Source organism: Prinia subflava, chromosome 7 (genome assembly GCF_021018805.1).
Source record: "Prinia subflava isolate CZ2003 ecotype Zambia chromosome 7, Cam_Psub_1.2, whole genome shotgun sequence".
NCBI classification, from domain to species: domain Eukaryota; kingdom Metazoa; phylum Chordata; class Aves; order Passeriformes; family Cisticolidae; genus Prinia; species Prinia subflava.
In genome coordinates, this window is record NC_086253.1 from 4,384,303 (window position 1) to 4,401,872 (window position 17,570).

Consider the following 17,570-nt stretch of genomic DNA (forward strand, 5'->3'; position numbering starts at 1 on the left):
GCACTGACCAGGATGTAGAGAATGAAACTCATCCTATACACAAATAAGGACCCACAACTCACTGTGGCTGTTTCTTGGATCACTTTAACCCATCCAGCAGCTTGAATCGTGCTCAGAGTGGAGACATCAAGATGAGCAGGAAAAGATCCATAACCAAAATAACCTGGAAGTGTAAATCTCATGGCAGTTCTCTCGCTCAGCACTGTGTATCATGCCAGTGCACGTGCCAGGGGTGCTGAAGGCTCAGAAACCCACTTTGTGCAGTTGTGAGTCAGCAATTTATCATCTCCTCTTTCATCTCGGGCAGCTCTGGAACCTGAACTTCATTCCTCCAGGTCTGAGTGCTCTAAGTGCTTAGACATGAAAGCAGTCTCACAGCAACCCTCACAGAGCAAATTCCTTTGCTGCTTGAGGCAGCAGCTCCATGAACACGTGGCTGATTTCATGACTGGTGCATTTTCTCTGCTGCATTTGCAATGACATCCATAGTAGAGAGCCAGATGTGTTTAGAAAATGGGGTCAGCATTTCATCCCAGAGCTGGTGTCTTAGGGACAGGAGCACATCACTGAGAACTCTCAACACCATTGTGCAGTGGGACCATTTTCCCAACCCTCTACAGGGATTTTTCTGGGCCTAGAACAATTTGGTTGACTCAAGGAAAATTCCTACATAAAAAATAAAAAACAAACAAAAAACAAAAAACCCCTTTTGATCCCTCAGCCATGGGATCCCTGGCTGGGAATCTCCTTATTCTCCTTCACTGTGTCAAGAAACCTGGGTTCTCACACAGTGAAAAGGTAGTTGTTGCAGAGGCTCCCTCTGGAGTGATCAGCTCCAGCTGACAATGTATTCTCTATCTTATCAATAAAGGAATGGGAGGAAATACATTTTAATGTACTTCTTTTGGTTTTTTTTTTTAGGGGGGGGTTGTTTTTGTGGGGTTTTGTTGTTGTTGTTGTTTTGCTTTTGGGTTTTTTTTTTGTGTGTGTGTGTTTTTGTGATTTGGATTTGGGGTGGGGTTTTTTGTTTGTTTATTTTTGTTTTGTTGTGCTTTTGGGTTTTTTGTTGTTGTTGTTGTTGGGGTTTTTTGTTTGGGTTTTTTTTTTTCATTTACTATAAAGAGATCGACAAAATACAAGCTCTGACTGGTCTCTAAACACTTAAATGCCTCATGAATCCCCTCCACTCGCCTCCCACCTCTGGTCTTTGGTTATTTTATATAAACATCATCTCTAGATGGTTTGCAACAAGCTAAATCCCACAAGAACAGAGAAAAAAATAGAAATATAATGTCTGGTTTGTGTTTATCACAGCCCATCAACAGATCAAGAACTTGATTTCAGGCTTTACATGGTGCCAGGGTAGTTTTGGGGCTTGGTGATGTTGACTCCTCAGTACTCTGTATGAAGCAGCTGTTTGGAATGCATTTCTTTCACTACGTCTTTCCACTGAGATATTTAAATTTATGATGATTTACATTTAATCAGGTTTGCCAGTATTTAAGTGTATGAGTTTCTTGCTCTGCCATACTCTCTGAATAACTTTAAGTTTACTACAGACTTAGAGAATATGGATAATTAAATCATTCATGTTGCCAAAGAAAAACAGCAAAACAGAATACCATTAAAAAATATAATGCTACAACACCAACCAAACAAAAAATCACCTTCAAGATTCCCAAAACTCCGTATTCAGACAAAAATTATTTTCAGATAATACTCAGAGAGAGATATAGTTGTAAATGGACATCAAACATCAAAACACCCCCCACCAAAAAAAGTGGAAGTTACTCTCAAAGTCCCAATGCAATTTTTTCAAAGAAAATAATGTTTAAATTTTATTGAGAATTCACTTACAAATGTATGCAATACTTTTCACATTTTCTGCATAATCAGAGCTCTTTAAAATTTAATCAAACCACCACCTGCCTCAAAAATTCATCACAAAAGTATTTAAATTTTAAAACACAATTATCTGTCAAAAGCACTTGAGCACTTCCAAATCCATAACAAGAAATTGTTCAAAAAGTTCTGAGAATGCTTCAATTAACACAATTATTCAGCAAGTGAATGAATGAGCAATATCCCTGTTAGGAAACTAAAAGCAGTATCAGTACACTGTTCCTGAAAATATATATATTTTGATCTCTGCCATTTTTTGATGCTGTGTGTCCATCCCCATGTGTTTTATGGTCCTTCATTGCAGCCAAGCTACATATATCAAAGGATTTAAATTGTCTTTTTTAGGTCTAATTCCTGCAGCCGTATATCAGTCCTGACTCTGCAAACTCAGTGCTTTTCAACTAAAGCCAAATGTTACACTGGGCTCTTGTCAATACAAACATAAGCAATGGTGGGTCCTGCTTAAAAGGCTCAAATATGTCAACCAGCAGCTCCTGAGGATGACAGGCAATTCCAGCCCTGCTTTACCCATTCCAGGTGATCACTCAGGCACAGATGAGCCATCCAGGGCTGTGATCCCACCTGATGCAGGGATTGTCAAAGGAAAAATGACTGAGAGGCACAGCTGGGGACAGCATTCAGCTCTTTCCACCCTCTGGGTATAACCAGGTTATGCCTTTGATGGTTTATCTGTAATTTTAGATAGTTCCACACTGCTTCACCTCGCTGTGAAAACCTCAACACAGTCAGCTTCACAGAGGAGCAGATTTTTGTCCCTGTTTACAGGGTCTCAGTCAATAAGGACAGATACTGAAGGAGAATTTTCCTCGGGGAAAAATTAATTATCCATTCTAAATTTTGCCTTTTATTTTTTTCCCCCTTGTCCAACAAAATCTGTATGTTCTCTTTATCATTAAAGAACAATAGAAGGATGAGGGGCCATTGCTTTGCCTAAAGCTTTAGCTAAATATTGGTTTGAGAAGCTTTTGTTTGCTTTTCATATGACAAGGATATAGTATGTGATGCTTAACATTTGGGTTTTTCTGACAGACTTTAAGTGAACTTGGATGTGTTACATGTAAACTAGAATTAATTGATCAAAACTGTCAGATCCACATAAAAAGCAGTAAGAAATAAACTCAGTTACAGGAGTATAATGAAAAATTACATGCTGCAACCTACATAATATATATTAGCTGCCAAGTAAATTACAACTAACATGAAGACACTCCTTGGGAAACTGGAAATCTGCCATTATGGTTGAAACTGAAGGTACAAACATTCAGTGGGCAAGGAAAATATGAAATACCCCCAAATATTCAATGTAAATATTTATTTAACCTTATTTTCTTTTTCCTTGAGAATGAGAGGCAAATCTCCTGCTGCACGAGTAAGTGAAGGAAATGAACTGGAGAGGAAACACTAAATAACCTGGAAATACCTTATGGAAAAATCTGAACACTGAGTACAGGGATTTTGCCTCTGTCAACAGCAGGGAGCCACTTTAGTTTCTAACACAGTATAAAAATGTTCTAATTTGCACAGTACACGGCTGCTGTGTTAACCTAGCAGTGTTAGGAGAGCACCAGAGAAAAAACTTGGGTGTGTCATGAGGCATTTGAATGAGCTGAAATGTTTTATTTATGTAAATAAAATTGTGGCTGTTTAAAAAAACCACTTTTTTTTTCCATAAGCTCGTATTATTCTGTGTTTTGAAGCTTCAAACCAATGCATATGCATTTTATCTGATGATAGTGTTAATTGAAGTATTATTTGATCAGCAGTCACTGTATTAATGTGGCAGCACATTACAAGAGTTGCAGAGTATTGTGGACATGTAAACCACCTTGTCAGCAGGTTTGAGGGTAGGATGTGATGTTAGCTACTCTGCTCTGGACCTGGCTGCAAGCTTTGCCCTGATTTAAACTCTCCTGAACTGCTGCCCAGACTTGAGCCAGAATTTGGCACATTAAAATCTGCATAAATCTCACTAATACCGACAGCACAGCAATACTTTTATTGTACTTTACACAAGTGGAGTCATTCACACAGGTCCTGTGAGGCTTGAACACACAGAGAAGTCCATTAAAAATTAGAATATTTAGTCCACTTCTGTGTCCTTGATAGTCCTGCTGGGGTGGCACATAAAGGATTTGCTGTTAATTATCCAACAGCCTGCTAAAGGCTGCCTAATTCTGCAAAGCAAGGCTTGGTGGCAGCTTTAGGAACAGGCTGAGTGAGCTCCCTGCTCCCTCCTGGAGCGAGCACAGGGTTGAGTTTGGGCACAGGCACAGCAGCTCATGTTAACAGGGCAGCTTTGCTGCAGCAGAACCCTCCGAGAGAGCTGCTCAAGAGCTGGGGATGGCCCAGGGTTTCAGGTCTGGCAGTCCCCAGCTGGGAGCTCATCCTCTCTGTCCTACACAAAATGATGATTTCAGTGACTCCTGAGTCAAATCCAGGCCCTCTGCTCCTGCAGCTGTAGCAGCAGCAGCTGATTTTGTCTCGGAAAATGGAATTCCAGGTCTTTTTGACTGCCACATTCACTCCAGATTTAAAGTTAGAAATTCTGGCTGTCACAATTATCTCATCTTCCCTTTTTTACATTATTAAAATTTAGCTGCATATATCTCTGAATTCATTAGATCTATTCAGAATTCTACAAAGGCTCACCAGATCCTTAGCAAATGGATCCTTCCATGCCCAAAAGTGGCATACCTGCTGTACATGTATCTAAACCACTAGAACTTAAAACCAAACCTTCCTTCAGTTCACCTTGAATATGAAATAAACCTACAGACCTTTGAAAAAGAGACAGAAAACTCTATGGATTTATCAGAATCTTCTAAAACTGAGAACTAGTCCAATTATGTATTATTTTCTCTCCATGCCATTTATTTAAATTAATTTAATTATTTTTTGCCTAATTTAAGGACTGAAAACAGATAAAAGTCAATAAGAATTAATCTCTTCCTAGAAATGGTTTTGTGTTCCTATACAAGCAGCGATGTGAGTGTTCTTTCTTACCATGAATATTCATAAGAACTGACTGTAAAACAAATGTAAAATGGCTTTAGAAAACAGAGACTAAGATGAAGAATGTTAATATTTCATGTCTAAACTATTTCCTTATTCCTGACAGCTGATCTGTCCACAAAGAGCATGACTGGAAGGAGCAATTACTGTATTTTAACACACAGGGCAAACACTGTCCTAGGAGGAAGGCCTGACTTTAGTGGGGTACAAATGGAACCTCCCCTGTCATCTGAAGTTTCCTTCAAGAAAATAAACATTGTCAGCTCCAATTAGAGCTGGATTGTCACAAGTGTTCACTTTGCTCCCTGCTGAACATCACGTTGGCTTCCCAGCTTCCCACTGAACTCCCAGCCTGGAATGAGCCCCTGGGGGAGTACAGTCAGTCACCCCAGCTAAAGAACCCTTGGATGACAATAAGAATAGTAAAAATAGTAATAATAGTTAGTTAAACAGTGAATTCTATGAGCTAGTCATGAGGAAAACACAAAGAAACAGGTCAGCTTGGCCACCTCAGCAGCTAAGAAAATGTCTTCCTCTTTTTTATCATTCTCAGGTTTTTTATTCTCAGGGGAGCTCCCTAGTGCATTTTGGGTTTCTTTCTGACTGTGAAAGAATCCACAGAAATTAGTGTGCTTGTAACAAGCCTTTGAGGTGTGAGAGTCATCAGCCAAGCCACCCAGGTTTTGCAGGAAGAACTCTACTGCCTGCAAACCAAGGCACAGTTTAATCAAGCCAGATATTTTAGCAAGAGATAAATTAAATGTTTTACACTGGAGAAAAAAAAAAAGATGGATTAAAGGTTTTCTTGGGAAAAAAAGGCAAATCCTGATGAATTCTTCAAGAGGCCAGGTACCTCACCTGAGCATCAAATAAGTCAGATGGCCTGAAGAAGAAAGGGTCTCCTATCCACAAGGAGAAATTTTACCTCTGTAATCTCTGCAAGTTTCTGCTTTTTAAACACAGCTTGATTAGTGGGAAAAGGGGCTGTTTCCCTGGCAACAGCATTTATTAGCATAAAGTAAATATAGTAGTTGTAGAAAATATTCTAGTGTGGGGAGACAGAGAGTAACTGAGAGGATGGAGATTTAGAGCCAAACTATCCCTCCTGTGATGTCAATGTAGTATGTTAGGTTCTGTCGTAACTTTGATTTTTGCTAAAGTATTCTCAGCTACACAGTGTCATGCTGTAACACAGTCACTACTCTGCCAAAGACAGAACTGTTAAAAATATAAAAAATGGAAAAAAATCTGAACAGTGAACTGTTCAGCAAGGAAGTTAGGGAATCAGGCACATCATTTACAGAAGGAAAAAATAATCAATTTTAAAATGGCTAAACAGGCTGAAATCTTATTTTCACATCAATGGCTCTGGTCTTGAGTCTGATTTTTGTGCTGCACAAGGGGCACAGGGAAAGGGAACATTCACACTAAAGCCAAGGTCCAGCAAAAAGTTTCTCCATGCCTTTCACAAAATAAATGGAGATTTCTGTTAAAGCAAGTGGGGAAGGAAGAATTCACATCTCTAATTTGTATAGAAAGCAGAAACCTGTTTAGGACATGTAAAAGCCACACACACAGAGAAATTACAGCAGCTGTAGAAGGTTAAAGGACACATGTTGAATGGGAGAATTAGGATAAATCAAGCTAATTGAGCAGGTGGAGCCTCTTGTGTTTTTTCCCATGCAGAGTTTGGATCTCTGGGCAGCAGCTCTGCCTTCTGCTGTCCTGCCATGTCCTGGGCACACTGCTGCAGCCTCCTGCACAAATGCTGTGGTCTGATGAGGAGGGGTTTAGGATCTGTGGAAGGAGGTCACTGACTTGGCTGGGAAGGGCACTTTGCCTCCCCATGCACTGGGGTCAAAGGACAGCTCTGCTATAATTGTTATAATTAGAAAACTAAAGGTTCTCTTTAAGATCCTTTAAGCAGAAATTACTGATGCAAAAACAGGTATCTGGAGGATGGTGCTGAAACTTCAGAAGAAAGTCTTGGTTGAGGAGATGAGAGTATTAACCCATGCTGCAATGATACACAAGGTACAGCAATGCCAGGTGAGCCAGACACAACATCCAGCAAGAATTTCCAAATCCCTAATCAATCATTACATTATACATACATTATATATATATATGTGGATATATATATACATACATACATTATATTATACAACACCTGATCCCAAGAGGATCTTTCCAAAGGGAGACAGGGGTGAATATGGTGAAGCTGACACTAAATAATCCTTTTTTTTTTTTTTTTCCTAGAAGCTCACATTTGTGGGGATGGGAAAAGGTTATTCCCTGCAGTGAGAGGGATTTCTCATGGCCTTGGATAACTTTGGATTCCAGCAGTGCAGGGTTGTAGAGCCCAGTGTATGTAGAGACCTCAGCCAAAGCCCAGTGTGATCCTCTCTGACACTGGGCATTAACTCTGGAGATAAATCCAGGGAGAATTTAGGCAGATCAAAACTGGCTGCAGGCATGGGCAAAGCTGGCAGCTGCAGAGGGAAAGGGATGGCTTGGGGCAGGGAGGGATAAAAGAGCTCCATCCCTGTTGCCCTTTTGAGCCACACCAGATCTGAGGAGAGCTGAGCTGGGAGCAGCTGCTGCTGCTGGGGAGGGAATGGAGGCAGCAGGAGGGGACTGCACTGGGGGGGCTGCATGGATGCACCCCTGGAAGCAGCTGCCCTCTGTCCCAAACCCTGCCTGCCTGCAGAGGGGCCAAAACTGATTTTTACACGCACCTCTGAGAAATTCTGAGCCAGCTTTAGGTCAACCCAGACTTAGGGGGGAAAAATAATTCCCCAAAAATACTGCTTTTCTTCATGTTAAAAGTACTCAGGAGGAGAGGATGATTGTAGTCATAAATAAGCTGGTATTCTGGGATGTAGGGAGAAGGATGGACAACAAACATCTTTTTCTTGACTAAAAAGGTGTCGTATGACTTGGTGAGGTAGCACATTGATTTTAGAAGTCACTATTTTGTTTTGGAGTTTTTCAGGTTTTCTTTATTTCATGCAGAAAGCTACAGGAAATAAAGAGTCATTTGTCTTGCCATATCATCTCTGCTTCCAGCTGTGACTTATTAAAATGGACTTCTCTTTCCATTTGAATAAAACTATTAGAAGGATAAAAAGGAACATTTTTATTTCAAAGATAACTTTGCTGAATTAAAGTAGTGATACAGAGAAGCTTTGTTGAAAAACCTTTTTTAATACAAATTTTGAATCTGAGAAAGCCAGGAGTTCTATATTTTTGTATAAAATTACTCAAAATTTAACCTAGTAATTAAGGCTACTTTGCCAAAATGCGTATTTGGGTATAAGTAGTTAACTCTGAAAAAATGTACAGAATTAGTTCTGCTTTAAAGGAGTTAATTTCTATTTTTAACAGGTTTTTTTATACTTTCCTTGGTCCTGGGGGTTTTTGTCATCCTCTTTGTAATGCAATCAATATGTTTGAAAGGTCACTGCAAAGTAGCATTACCCAGAAAAGGTTGCAAGAAATCTGCAACCTTTCTTTCTTCATAAGAAATCTGTATTTTGGTAGCATATAATTAAGCTGATTGGAAGTATTGTTCTCAAACTCCAGCTCTCTGAGATGCAGCTTCATGGCTGTTAAATTTATTCCTGAAAAAATTGCTTTCAGATGAAGTGAATTCATGTCTCAAAGTTTTATACTGTCTATGATCTATACCCTCCCCTGAGAAGGTCTAGGGAGGAGGTAAAAGCACCAGGTAAAAAGGGAATTTTTTATAAATGAAGTAGAAAACTAAGTTTTGATTTTACTTAGTTTCTTTAAATAATAAGCATCAGAATAAAGCAGCAGTCTAAAAATAAACAAGTGTTTTGAGCAGCCACATCATCTCAGCCCAGAGCACAGAGAGTGTCTGTCTGAGTTAATTAAACAACTTTGCTTCTGCCTAGCACATGCAGGAGGGAGGCATTATTCATCTCATCCCGTACTGAAGAGCTGCTCGATTTTGGGCAGATGTTTGAAGCAAATCATAGCAGTCAGTGCTGTCTGAAGAACGCTCAGTCCCTCTCAGACAAGATTAAGCAGCGTTGTTTTGTGTCATTTACATATGTTACCGCTTCTTTCTCATTAAAAATGGATCTTCAGAGGAACTCAAGGTAAAAATGTTCACTTCACTATGTCCCATGATCACATGAAACAGCTGAGAGCCACAAAAAGACAGCTCTTGGTGTTTCTGAGGGTTACTTTGTGGTCACTGACACTTTTATTGTGATTTCAGCAGGGAATTTTGTTCCCAGGTGACAGAGTGGTTCACTGTGTGTGTGGACTTCGACTGTCACAACTTCCTCTCTTAAATCTGTCTGGTTTTCACCACAGAGATGGTGAAGTTCAATCCTGGCTTTCTGATTGCTCACAGAATCAAGTATTGTGTACAAAACCACATTTAATGTCTTCATCTGCTGTCGCCTGATTAGGGACGACAGTAGACAACGACACAAAACTCCGATCTTCTTCGGAGGGCAGATAGCAAAGTTTATTAGAAACACACTCTTTTTATCCAGCACTTAGGTACAATGGGTGTGATTGGTCATTTAGAACAGCACCCCTTGGCTGTTATTTCCAAGTAAATAACAAGTTAGAAAAACACCAGGTGTCAGAAGTGGGATATCTACAGGGATTGTTTGGATTCCTCCTTATAATTTCCCAGACTAAAGTGAGAAAGGCGTGTGCTTGACTTCCCCACAGGTTCAAGCCAGTGCCTGAAGCCTGAAAATCTCTTCTTTGGCCACTGTCAGATCCCATATACATCTATGAGTTGATTGCACAGTGCACCTTTCGATTTTACATCAGTAGTATTTCTACTTAAATATTTATTTTCTGTAAAGGAACTGGATACATAGAATTGTAAAACCTTCAGCCTGGTCTACTTAATACAAAAGGCCATGAGAGGGATTTGTTAAATTGAAAAGCAGAACTGTTTCTACTACATCACTCCTGATGACTGCAATCCAAGGAACCACAGAATGGTTTGGGTTGGAAGACACCCTAAGATCATCTGATTCCACCCCCTGCCATGGGCAGGGACATCTTCCCCCATCCCAGGTTGCTCCAAGCCCTGTCCAACCTGGCCTTGGACACCTCAGGGGTGGGGCATTCTCTCTGTATCTTACAGTAATGTGTTAATTCCAGTTCTTTCAATGGGATTCTGAACGTGAAGGTTTCGTGGCTAGGGTTGAAGTGATGAGTCCATACCCTTGATGCTCCAGGAGCAAACTGATCTGGTGTAATGCCCACGTTTTTGGAGCAGGACTATACATGGGAGTAGAAAGAACTGGAATAACAAAATCTGCCACTCCCACTGAATTTTCCCTGATGATTGTACCACACTTAAGCACATTTTCACTACCACTGGCAAAAGTATAAAGTTGAGGATTATTGAATATCATTAATTTCCCCTGTGTAACCTAATGGCTGATGAATCTGTTATAAAAAACTTTATCAATACCTGGAATTCAAGGTCCATATTAACTGACTGCATTAATAATCTCTAGCAGGATTGTTTGTCACCATCTATGGGAAACATGTGGGTAGGGGAATTGATGTCTGATTGATCACTGCTTTCCTGTGGAATTAATCCCTTGTGAACATTTTATAATGCTTCTTCAAAACATGCTCATCAACAGCCCTTTTGAATTAACACGGTGTAGGCTTTGAAATTATTATCAGCTCTTCAAAGGAAGGATTGAGTAAAAGTGGTTCAGTTGTTTAGCATTAATCCAATATCAAACATAGTCCCTGAAAATCATGTGGCAGCATTTGGTTTTGATTAGATATTTTAACCACAGACATATTTTGTTATATTTTGTTACCTCTAGATAGCACATAGACATAAGAAGAGTTAAAAGTCATTAACAAGCACATTTTGTTCTGGTGTGAGCATGGTTTTTCCTCTGACAGAAGCTGCCACTGAAGCTTCTGCACATGGAAACATCAATCAATAGTTTTATATGAAAGTGCATATGTGTGTGTTCACTTTGGCTTTGCCTCCTCTGTACTGAAATTTAGGTACTTAGTTCTTGTTACAAGTGACTCATCACAACAGGATTGATATATTCAGGAAAACTTGGAATCAGGCATGAAAAGATAACACAAAAAATTTCTAAGATTGCTCTAAATCTTATGAAAATAAACTGCTAGGAGAACATGTTCAGATTTCTCTTTGTACAAATTCCATAAATACCTTAGCAATTGGAGGCACATAACCTAAAACATATTTATCTGCTTTAGCTACCAAAGAAAGTGTTCATGGTGCAATTGAGGCATTAGAAATAGTCACAAATCTTTATGACACTGTAATGTGTTGAATATTAACAGGATAAAATCACGAATATTCTTCTTAGATGTCTCAGGAGAAGGAGTCACTCAAATGCAAAAATTGATGGAGTGCCAGCTTTTGGGGTTTTCCCTCCTGTAAATTTCCTGTGATCCATTAATACATTCTCTGCTATCAGAGAGTTTTGGGAATCCAAAGCATCAGAGGCCATGGGAATCCAATGATGATGCTTTATCTAGAAGTCAACTAAATCCTGGACACCACCTGGAAAAAGAGATGGGTCCATGCTGCCACAGTTCTCTCTTGCAGGTGTTTTTCTGCCTTAGTCCCTTCCCATTTTACCTCCTGCCCAAATGTAGTTTTGTTTGCAAGCACAATTCACCTAAACCATATTCTGAGTAAGAGAGTAGAAAAAACATTCAGCAGCTTGTGCTTTGGTAGAAGAGAGGAAGAGGAAGAGGGGAAAAGAAAAGAAAAGAAAAGAAAAGAAAAGAAAAGAAAAGAAAAGAAAAGAAAAGAAAAGAAAAGAAAAGAAAAGAAAAGAAAAGAAAAGAAAAGAAAAGAAAAGAAAAGAAAAGAAAAGAAAAGAAAAGAAAAGAAAAGAAAAGAAAAGAAAAGAAAAGAAAAGAAAAGAAAAGAAAAGAAAAGAAAGAGAAAAGAAAAATCGTGATTTCCTCATCTTTCTTTTACTCATAACATAGATGAAAATATTTTGAGCACAAGCTTTTTCATTTTTTTTTAATATGACAGGATTGGTTTTGTAAGTACAAACATTGGAAAAATTGGAAAAAAGGAGTTGTTTTCAAGAGCACAATATTAACAATTAAGAAATAATGTAAATACTTACCCTGTGAAAAAAATAAAAGATTTGAAGAACGAAAACATAAAATTAAAATCCTGCAGCAACATAAATACCTGTATTTTCTGTCCCGCTATATATAAATATACAGAAGAATATTCTGTTATTATTTCTATTACATTACTGATGAGAGACTGCTTCAAGAAAAATGAGACTAAGATTAAACACTGTAAGTCAAGAATTTGTTCCTGCTTTCCTGATATTGCTGGGATGAAACATCTTGGTTTTCCTTGGAGATAGGGGCTGCATACAGTGGAATATCTACGAGTCCTGTGTAGGAAATCCAACTCATTCACAAGGTATTAAATGATTCCTGTGGAATAAGATCTGTTCAAAAAATAAATAAATAAATAAAAAATTATATCACATCAGAGAAAGCCCTCAGCTCCATAGATCAAAGAAACTAAAAAACTTTCCATCATTTATCTTCCAGTACTATGAGTGATAACTTCAGTGTTTGGCAAATCGCAGTGATTTACATCAAATTTAGCATTTATCTAAAATCGCTTGGCAAGAGAGCAGAAGCTCCAGCAAGGCATGCTCATCATCGAAACACAAACAGTAGCTGGTTTGGAAAGCAAAAGCCCAGAGAATGGTGATTGCTTCCATCGTGCTCTGATTTTGCATTCACATGAATGACCACGAGCCGGGGTTTGCTCTGCACAGCCCACCCAGAGCCAGCGCTGCCGGTCCTGGCTGGCACGGCCACGTGGCAAATAAAACATTGCACAATAGACACCCACTCTGTTCCCAGGCAGCGGGCAGTTGTCTGTAGTGCACTTGGAAAGTTTTAATCTCCCTCTTTAAGGTAAAGATGCCCTTTCCCTTGTTTAAAATGAGCTGGCATGTAATTTGTTGTTCCGCTCGTTAACCCAGGAGGCAGCCAGTTCCTGTCGTTTCAAATACATCTGAAGCCAGTGAAGCTCAAATGGGATTTTTGTAGCTCACTGGTGGCAGTTCTGCATTGCCCACTTATACTGGAGTTTAGTTCTGAAACACTGATCCCGCCCAAACGATTTGACATTAACTGTACCCATTTCCGTGTACATTTCTTATATTCAATTTGCTGCCAAACTACAATGGTTGTATTAATTACAAGTTGGTAATTAAATTTGGTTTTTTGCTTTCCCTTTTTCATCACACTGCAAAATAAATCACAGCATTACACAGTGTAGCCTTTTGTCAGAGCAGCACCTGTTCTTATGTTCAACACTAAACAGTTTCTTACTAAATCCTTGAAACAATGGATATGCCATTTGGCTCTACACTGTAGAATTACAGGTAACACTTAAAAACAGAGAAACATAAAAGGTACAGAAAGGAAGGATCAGTGGAAGGGAGAGGAAAGTGTTCTGGCTAAGAAAAGGCATCAGTAAAAAGTCAACTCAAAGATTTACTAAAAACACATCATTATAGGACATAAATCCTTGGACAGTTGAGAAGACCATATCAATGTGGGAGACCAGACAAGAGGCTGTGGTAATATCTGCAGTGGGATTAAACAAGATGATCTCTAATTGATTTCCTTTGGGGAAAAAAAATAATGTTCCTTGGGTTTTTTTTCCTTCTGTAATTCCACACAGTTTCAGATTTTCACCTTGAAAATTCACTTCTTTGGGAAAATTACACAGTTTTTCCCATACCAAACAAGAAATGTGGGAGATGGTAGAGTTTTGTTAAATGAAAAACTCACAGATAAGTTTGTGACATAAACTGTGCTATGAAGTCAAACCAAAGTACTTTGATTGATTTGGTGGAAAGCATTCACCCACCACAGACACAACTCAATGAAATAGTTGGGGGTTATTTTATAATGTGATTACAGTGACATTTTCTCAAATGTTTTAGCTGTTGTCAACTATTTAAACAGAAAATTTCCTTCTTCAATGCATGTCACTCTCCGATAATTTCTGTCCAGTTCCAGAGGTAACCTTTTCTTTGCAGGAATTGTGGCATATATAACCATGGTGAAAAAGAAATTACCTTCACAGTGATGCACACAGCAGTTTCAGGCAGGCTGCATATTTCAGGTTGTCAGTAATAAGTCCTGAAGCATCACAAAATAACCATTTGTGGTGTAGTTTGGGTCAGCAGTGATGAAAAGTTGTTGCCATTGGATCGTTGTTTGATTGCCAGTGTGAACTGAGGTGAGGGGATTGATCTAACACACTGTGGGCACTGGTAAAACACCCTCCAAGGACCAAGGAGTGCTTCTGAAAACAAGAGAGAAAGAATCCCAGGGGACAGAGGGAGAGGCCCTGGGGAATGAGAATGGATAGACCTTGTAAGATGTGGAAATGCCCTTGGAATAGGTACAGGGATAATGGTGATTACTTTGGGTCAGATCTCTGATCATAATCATATACACCATACACATTTACCATGAACTGAGTGCCACAAACAGAGGTTTGTGGTTGGGAGAGGAACTCAACAAGAAATTAAGACAGTCCACGTTGGTGCTTGATCTAGGAAATATCCATCCCAATTGACAATTTTGGATTTAAAGGCCTGCCCTAATCCTTCTGTGTGAAGCAAAGTGCATGCAAACTGCAGTGACATGGGGACATAAAGAATGACATCACAGCAGCATTTGTCACCAGATGTCTAACAGGAGGGGAAGGTCCCTTCCTCCAGCTAAAAAAGGGAAGCAATATGTCTGTCTGCTTAATAAATAGTCTGACTGTAAATGTGACACATCTTTCCAATTAGGGGAGGGTGGCCTCAAGGCTGTCACTGATGGCATTCTGCAGATTATTGTATCACACTTGGGCCCTTTCCAGTGTGAGCTGTTCTTTGCATATGTAGATTCAGAAAAAAAGAAAAAATCCTTGCATCAATAATAATTTCAGAACTCTGAAATATATTCAGTGATCTCATTCCCAAGCTTTCCTTGGAATACAGATTTATTGCATTATACCATGGACAATTAAACATAGGATGATAGGCTTGTCCCCTCATCTATTCATATTATCTGACTGCAAATGTTTTCTTAACAAATTGCATAAGGAAGATAAGCAACAGTGGTTAATCTTACAAACTTAATGTCCTTTTTGTTTTCATATGTGAATAGATGTGCTCTGAGCTTCATTGTTTAGGCAACTGATTTCCTCCTTTCTATCTCTAATCTATAATCAACAGCTTGCAAACATCAAATGCAGAGGCTTTCAATTTGTGCTCACTTCAGTGAAAAGTAAATGCAAAGTGCTTCAAGAGCAGAATATTACACTTTGCCTAAAAGTAAATAATTAACCAGGGAGTCAAACCTTTGAATCTCAGTCTTTAAAACTTGCATGGCTGGGTAATATATCAGAAAATATTTTTTAAAAAAAAACAAGAAACAACACACCCAAAGATCCAACTCCAGCTCCAGAAGCAGTAAGGTTCAGCTGATAGTGATGAAGTGTTTTTATCTCTGGCTGCTGCTGGATTCGGCTGTGGTTGAAGATGTGAGATAACTGGAGAGGCAGCAACTTCATTTGACTGTCCATTCAATCCCAGACATAATTCCAATGCAATCCTGTCTGGATTGCTGGTAGACCACCCTCTGGCTGTGATTTCAGATCTTGAGGCAGAACCATGAGAACCCTAATTACTTAACACTAAATAAAGACTTCATATAGATTATGAGGGGCAGGAGTAGTGTAAACCATAATCTCTTTCCTTCAGAGAAATGCTTCTTGCTCTCCACGGTTCTCTGGTTAGCCCTACAAGCTGCTCAAAATGCCTGAAATTGGACTCCTGGTGATTCCAGCTCTTCCCCCTTTCCTGAGAAACAGGATGAGTGTTGAGGATACTGAAGTAGGAATCTGATTGTCCCCATCCTCTCCACCCAAAAGCCCTGATCATTCCTGGTTCTTCAGGCACCAACCACACAGCCACGTGTTGTATTGTCTTTTATGACTTTTGTGGAGACTCTCCTTCTGCAGCTGCAGGATGGAGGTGGATGGAAGGTGGAGACAGACTGGCAGCAGATCCTGTTCCAACCTGGATAAGAAGCTTGTGCAGGCTCTCCTGTACTCCACAACACGGAGCATGTTTAATCCCAGGGTTCAAATGGGGAGAGCAGGATATAGGTGTTAACTTGGCTGGCCTGTACAGGGCTTTACATCCTGCAACTGTGAGACAAATTTGGTTTGAAAAAAATTATTTCATGCTACCACCTACAGATCCTCTACCTGCTGTTGATCAGCTTTAGTTTTTATGACACAAATCACTCTGTAACCCACCAACAGCACTTTTTGTAGTCTGTCAAAAGCATTTTTACTACAATTTTGATGCACTTCCAGCTTTGCAATATTGTTTCTTTCACTCTTTCTATTATTTATATTTTTTACAGGTTGCTTTTTTTAGAAAAACTTTCGTGCTTGTAAAGCTATGAAATGCTGGCCTTGTCAGATCTGTGGAGAAAAATAGTTCTATACCTTGTCTCCTTTCACAAGAGTCACGCTAGATATATATAAGGTAGTGATTTTCAGCACACACAAACACAAAAAAGTGAAACCTGTCCTCTTCTCTTGACAGCAGGAATTTAGAAAGCAGAATACAGCAGAGAAATTCTGCCTGAGCATAACAAACATGTAGATCTGACCTTTGTCTTTTAAAATGAAAAGGTAGCATTGCACTGTCAGCAAGAGTCAATCTATGATTTTCATGCTTGTGTAGTTAGATGGGAAGAACTTTCAAAGGGAAAAATAGGATCTGGCAAATTCCTAGGTTGCTGTTACTTTTGAAAGCAAGCATTAAATTATTAAAAGATAATGCACTGTTGCTCACAGATTAATACATATTTTCTCTAAGGAAAAAAAGAAGATTCCCCTTATTCTAGCCTTTAAATAAGACTTCAGAAACATGGAGAGATTGTAATCTGATAACTTGGAAAACTCTTCCCTTATGATTGCAGCAATCAACAATGACCATGCTGCACTTACAGGGTTGAGAAAGGAATCTTTGGTGCTATGTCCAGTCTGTTATTTGGTGTGACACCTGCTCCTTTTCCCATCAGGTAATTTCCTATAAATGGGACATAAATCAAGGTAAAAAAGTATATTTGACATATTTAATAGTTCGGGGGGAAAGATCAATTTTACAGCATCAAGGCTGTGTGTTTCCATACAAACAAGGATTCAGACATGTACGTGTGACAAGGCCTAAAGAAATATTGTTATAATTTGTTATTTCAGTCAGCCAGTCCTCAGTTACCCACCAGAGACAAAAAGGGAAGAACAAAACTAACTCCAGTGTTTCTTCAATCCGTATAACTCCTTTATTCTCCTAACATGAAGCAGTATGAAAATTGCCTTCATCTCTACTCCTAAAGATTTCATTCTGATAGCATGAGCAAGATGTAAATGCATTTAGGTTGATGAGTATTTTGGGTAATAACCTTAATTTGTGCTGGGCAATAACCTAACGTGCTGAATTTGGGCCTTATTACTTAAATCCCAGAAATTACCAACTCCAGTAATTCTAATA